We start from the raw sequence: 7,048 nt of genomic DNA on the forward strand, positions 1-7,048 counted from the left end.
ATATCCCTTGCTCTCAAGCCCTTTTTACCAAGTGGCCAGCCAATTGGGTTACACAACATGCCCCTACATCATGATGAGATGAAAAGACAATAACAATAGAATTACTGCCCAGGGGCCAGGGGTTAGATTCCCAGGCCTACCTGCCATCCCCGCTCCTGGGGCACACTGAGACAGCAATTGAGACTGGGCGTGGTGGCGCATGCCTGTAATCTCAGCTCTTGAGAGGCTATAAATAGGCGGATCACTAAGAGTCCGATCTAGTAGTGAGACCCTGAACACACTTCCCTTAAAAAAAAAAAAAAACAATAAAATTACTTCACAATGAGATCAAAACAAATGAAGAATACTTTTTACCAGTATGAATACAGAGTGCTTCTTGGTTTTCAGAAGGCAATAGTAAAAGCCAAATCCAAACTACAGTGGCAATTGTGTCAAGAGATCCTAAAAGACAGAGAGGACACACCAGAATGTGTGCCCCAGGAGCGGGGATGGCAGGTAGGCCTGGGAATCTAACCCCTGGCCCCTGGGCAGTAATTCTATTGTTACTGTCTTTTCATCTCATCATGATGTAGGGCCAGGCTCTACCATTCCTTCTTCTGTTTCTTCAGGGCAACAGAATCAATGTACTAAAGTAAACACAAGCTAATTCTAATTTCCCTTCCTGAATGTCCTTTTTTAAATGTATTTAGTACAGGGTCTACAGGATCTCACTACAGAGATCAGACTTATACTGATTATTTTCAGCTTCCCAAGCACTGGTACTACAGGTGCATGCCACCACGCCCAGTCTCAATTGCTGTCTCAGCATGTCCCTGGGGTGGGACCCGCACATCACCCTGATCCAACCTCTATCCCTGATCTATTCGATGATCTATCTGGTCAGTTCCTGAATGTCCTTGTTTTATATTGTAAGAAAAAGTTAGGAGACTGAAGAAAGCTTGGCATGACAATAAAAGTAAGAATGAAAAATATGGTTGAACTACTAAGAGTTGAGTCACATTTGACTAACATCTATGGGTAGTGTTTTGTGCTTCACTCATAATTTAGATTGCCATTAATGAACAAGGCAGACAGAGCAACTTTTAGCAAAATGTACTATTAACCTAGCCACTTCCATGGGTTTGCCTGTGCAACTACCCTTAGCAAGTAGGTTTAATGTTATTTTAAAAAAATCATACTAAATATTTCTTATTTAAAAAAATGGGAGGATAGAAGGGAGGGAGGAAGAAAGGAAGGAAAGAAAGAGAAAGAAAGGGGAGAAAAAAGAAGAGAGGAAGGAAGGAGAACATGGAATGGGTTTTGTTGAATGAAACTGAACTTGTTTGGAATAAGTTTTCTTCACTGCAGCTGTGTGTGTGTGTGTGTGTGTGTGTGTGCGCGCGCGCGCGCAAGGTCTCACTATGCATCTCAGATTCATGGTGATCCTGCTGTTTTCAGCCTCCCCAGCACTGGAATTACAGGCATGTGCCACCATGCCCTGTCTCAGTCAATGGCTTAGCACACTCCAGGGGTGGGGCCAGAGCAGCATGCGCTACAGGGGATCAAACCCTTGTTCCTGCACTTGCCTAAGCTTCACTTCACCTTTGAGAGACTCATGATGCAAAGTAACGTACTGATACTTCAATGATAATATCTAAATGAATGCTATAATTTAATAATGGACGGCCTTATCTTCATTACAACTAATAATTTGATTTTATTCAACATGTAAATGTGAACAAAGAACTGATTCAATATCTAAACTTGTAATATCATCAAATTTCAAGAAAGTTTAATATCAAAGACATTTCTCTACCAAGACTTCAATGCATATAAGTAATATACATAATCATATAGCACATTCAGATAATTACAAACTGATTAATCTGGAGGGCATAAAGGATTGTTTGTCAACAAGGTAAACTTTATTTTAATATAGATTATAAATGAAAATCTTTTTCCTAGACCTACAGACCTAAGGTGCTGGTATTTACTACAGTAGTCAATACCACTTGAGAAGAACATTTATGCAAATTTTTCTGCATTTAACATCTATTAATGCACTATACTATAAAAGTATGATTCAATTATTTCCTGCAAATCTAGCATATGACATGGAATGCTATGACAATAAAGATAAAGTATTCTGTTTAGAGATTGAGGTCCTTGTGTGAGACCAAATAAACAGACATTAAACCACATGACAGTCCACTCAAAATCATTAGGGTTTATTAGTATGGCTATAATTAGAATAGGCAACTCCAGCCAAAACAGTAGTCCTTACATTTCATGATCAAAGCAAAATTATTGTTAGTACATTATAATTATTTTTGTTCTATATATTGTTTACTAAATATTTTGTGGCTATCATTTATGAAAAAGTCACAAAAGCTTCAGTAACACGTGCTTTCCTTTTTGCTACTGAAGATGACAAACTTTCCAAATCCTTCATATCCCAGAGTATTTGTACTTGGACTATATAATTTAGAGTATGAGTCTATGTAATGTAGCAAATTGAGAAATCAAAGTTAATACACTCAACATAAACTACCTTTGTCTGAACAATTGTGCATAAGCAGCAAACAATTATTACTCATTCTTTATCTTTTGATCTTTTCTCTTAAGTTCTGAGGTAGAAATGTTAGAGAAGTGGCTTGAACTCTGCTATTTATATTGTTTGACACAACTTTTTAAGATGACTGTGATGGATGGTGGTCAAATCCTAGACCAGTCCTTACAAACCTTTCAGAGTCCTAGCACCCACACTGTTCCTGAGGTAAAGTACTGGTGCTGTTGCTCCTTTCTGAGCACATGCCTAGCCCCTTTTCATGCTGTTAGGCTACAGAAGTGATGCTGGGGCGACTTGGCTACTATGCCAAGGAGAGGGCTTTGTGTGCTGCTGTGGCATATGTGCCATAGGTTCACCACTAGTGTCCTGGAACAATTGGACTGGCATCTACAGCCTTGCTTCTCTCTCTCTCTCTCTCTCTCTCTCTCTCTCTCTCTCTCTCTCTCTCTCTCTGTTAAACTCAGGATTTTTGCTTGCCAGGAAGTCACTTACGCTGCTGAGCTATCTCTCCAGCCACTATCAGCATTTTGCAAAGCTGCCCATGGTCTTTTAATAGTAGCTAGAGTTGAGACTTTACAACGGAAGGAGACAACTAATGTCTTTCAGTGTGCTTGATAGAAGCAGAATAAGAGAAACACAGACCCACTGATTTGCCTCTGGTTCTTCTGCTTAACACAAATATTAGGCAACAAGCACGTGGGACTCACATGGCTAACTCCACTCTTTCTCGGATGCTAGCACCCCAGGCAGTTTTAAATGAATCTAAATGATTTTCTAAGCATCTTGGAAACATTAGTCGTGGATGCAGAGATAATCAAATCTTAGTGATTGGGACCAATTTCAGTCCTTCCCTGGTCCCCCAACAATGACGTTAATTACATGAAAACTACTTGAGAAATAACACAAGATAATGATTAAAAACTGAGGGTTCCTTAGTGTGGCTTCCTAGTTTCAGATCCATTCTTTTCAATTTGTTAACTATTTGACATTAATAAGATACTTAATTTCTGGGGCCACACCACAGTAAGTTCTCAATAAATTTTAGCTGTGCCTGGATCCTAATTTGGGGATGCAGTTGTTTGGTAAATAGCAGGATAAAAATATTACAGGCATGTGCCACCATGCCCTGTCTCAGTCAATGGCTTAGCACACTCCAGGGGTGGGGCCAGAGCAGCATGCGCTACAGGGGATCAAACCCTTGTTCCTGCACTTGCCTAAGCTTCACTTCACCTTTGAGAGACTCATGATGCAAAGTAACATACTGATACTTCAATGATAATATCTAAATGAATGCTATAATTTAATAATGGACGGCCTTATCTTCATTACAACTAATAATTTGATTTTATTCAACATGTAAATGTGAACAAAGAACTGATTCAATATCTAAACTTGTACTATCATCAAATTTCAAGAAAGTTTAATATCAAAGACATTTCTCTACCAAGACTTCAATGCATATAAGTAATATACATAATCATATAGCACATTCAGATAATTACAAACTGATTAATCTGGAGGGCATAAAGGATTGTTTGTCAACAAGGTAAACTTTATTTTAATATAGATTATAAATGAAAATCTTTTTCCTAGACCTACAGACCTAAGGTGCTGGTATTTACTACAGTAGTCAATACCACTTGAGAAGAACATTTATGCAAATTTTTCTGCATTTAACATCTATTAATGCACTATACTATAAAAGTATGATTCAATTATTTCCTGCAAATCTAGCATATGACATGGAATGCTATGACAATAAAGATAAAGTATTCTGTTTAGAGATTGAGGTCCTTGTGTGAGACCAAATAAACAGACATTAAACCACATGACAGTCCACTCAAAATCATTAGGGTTTATTAGTATGGCTATAATTAGAATAGGCAACTCCAGCCAAAACAGTAGTCCTTACATTTCATGATCAAAGCAAAATTATTGTTAGTACATTATAATTATTTTTGTTCTATATATTGTTTACTAAATATTTTGTGGCTATCATTTATGAAAAAGTCACAAAAGCTTCAGTAACACGTGCTTTCCTTTTTGCTACTGAAGATGACAAACTTTCCAAATCCTTCATATCCCAGAGTATTTGTACTTGGACTATATAATTTAGAGTATGAGTCTATGTAATGTAGCAAATTGAGAAATCAAAGTTAATACACTCAACATAAACTACCTTTGTCTGAACAATTGTGCATAAGCAGCAAACAATTATTACTCATTCTTTATCTTTTGATCTTTTCTCTTAAGTTCTGAGGTAGAAATGTTAGAGAAGTGGCTTGAACTCTGCTATTTATATTGTTTGACACAACTTTTTAAGATGACTGTGATGGATGGTGGTCAAATCCTAGACCAGTCCTTACAAACCTTTCAGAGTCCTAGCACCCACACTGTTCCTGAGGTAAAGTACTGGTGCTGTTGCTCCTTTCTGAGCACATGCCTAGCCCCTTTTCATGCTGTTAGGCTACAGAAGTGATGCTGGGGCGACTTGGCTACTATGCCAAGGAGAGGGCTTTGTGTGCTGCTGTGGCATATGTGCCATAGGTTCACCACTAGTGTCCTGGAACAATTGGACTGGCATCTACAGCCTTGCTTCTCTCTCTCTCTCTCTCTCTCTCTCTCTCTCTCTCTCTCTCTCTCTCTCTCTGTTAAACTCAGGATTTTTGCTTGCCAGGAAGTCACTTACGCTGCTGAGCTATCTCTCCAGCCACTATCAGCATTTTGCAAAGCTGCCCATGGTCTTTTAATAGTAGCTAGAGTTGAGACTTTACAACGGAAGGAGACAACTAATGTCTTTCAGTGTGCTTGATAGAAGCAGAATAAGAGAAACACAGACCCACTGATTTGCCTCTGGTTCTTCTGCTTAACACAAATATTAGGCAACAAGCACGTGGGACTCACATGGCTAACTCCACTCTTTCTCGGATGCTAGCACCCCAGGCAGTTTTAAATGAATCTAAATGATTTTCTAAGCATCTTGGAAACATTAGTCGTGGATGCAGAGATAATCAAATCTTAGTGATTGGGACCAATTTCAGTCCTTCCCTGGTCCCCCAACAATGACGTTAATTACATGAAAACTACTTGAGAAATAACACAAGATAATGATTAAAAACTGAGGGTTCCTTAGTGTGGCTTCCTAGTTTCAGATCCATTCTCTTCAATTTGTTAACTATTTGACATTAATAAGATACTTAATTTCTGGGGCCACACCACAGTAAGTTCTCAATAAATTTTAGCTGTGCCTGGATCCTAATTTGGGGACGCAGTTGTTTGGTAAATAGCAGGATAAAAATAAACTTGTGTGATTTACAATGGAATGTCAATAGTTATTTTGAAATGGAAAAAATAGTCATTTGGAAGGAGTCTTATTATTTTAATGAAAGAAATGTGCATTTATTTCTACAAAAGCAATATGTGATACAGAATTACAGTAGAAGGGAAAAAAATTAAAAGATTCACCTACTAAAATATACAGATTCTTAGTGAAGAGTGTATGATATCTCAAATGATGACAAGGGATGTTAATCTTACTTATTTTGTATTTTTAGGGAAGGGTCTACAGGGTGTTCCGGGTCTCACTACTGGATCGGTCTCCTGATATGCCCATTTACAGCCTCCCAGGAGCTAGGATTACAGGCACGCGCCACCATGCCCAGTCTCCATTGCTGTCTCAGTGCGCCCCGGGGGATGGAGCTGGTTCCACAGGCCAGGCATCAACCCCCCCCCACGTCTGCATGCAGGCGCTGTAATTCGCTGAGCTATTTGACCAGTCCTTGTTAATCTTTATTATTATAATTTTACATATTTTGGAATCTTACATAATTTTGATAATAACTCTTACAAAATTATGCAAAAATGCAAGAATGTCTGATAAACAGTCTGTATTTTCCAAAAAGATTTTTACAATATACATTTCTTAAGGCAGCATCCTCCTTCCAAGGAAAGGTAATCCTTTTACTCATCAAATCTTCTGCTGCGAATAGGCTAAGAAAGCCTGGATTCTTCCATTAACACCTTTTGCCCTTTCTGTCTGATTTTTGGTCTCTTTCACTTCTTGAAGATCTTTTGCCTGATCAACTACTCTCTGATAGAGACCTCTTTCTATCAGAGCAGGAATCCTTATTCTTTGATCCTTCTGCATCCCAACTACTCCCACCTTTGGCAGATTTGTGACTTTCTGTCTAGTCCTGAAGTATCCCTCCGCTTCCGATCCACACTCTTTCTGTGCTTCCTATCTCTATTATGTCCCCGGCCTCTGCTCCGACTTAAACTACTTCTGGTAGCGCTGCTGCTACTGTCTCTGCTGCTGCTCCCGCTTGTGCTGGCGCTGCTCTGCTGCTGGAGCTGCTCCCACTACTGCTACGAGTTGAACTGCGACTAGACCTACTGCTACCACTGCTTGGACTTCTACTCTTGCTTGTTTTATTCTTAGCACGACCTCTACTTCTGCCCCTAGCTTTTGTTTTACTTTCTGAAAGTATGGTTAAGACTGGC

General features: G+C 39.0%; 1 pseudogene; it reads right to left on the bottom strand.

The window, feature by feature from the left end:
* Window positions 1-6,561: 6,561 nt before the first annotated feature.
* The window catches only part of LOC101575038, a 3,078-nt pseudogene continuing 2,591 nt past the window's right edge, over window positions 6,562-7,048 (bottom strand).

The sequence above is a fragment of the Octodon degus genome, unplaced genomic scaffold (assembly GCF_000260255.1).
Source record: "Octodon degus isolate 3935 unplaced genomic scaffold, OctDeg1.0 scaffold00308, whole genome shotgun sequence".
NCBI lineage: Eukaryota > Metazoa > Chordata > Mammalia > Rodentia > Octodontidae > Octodon > Octodon degus.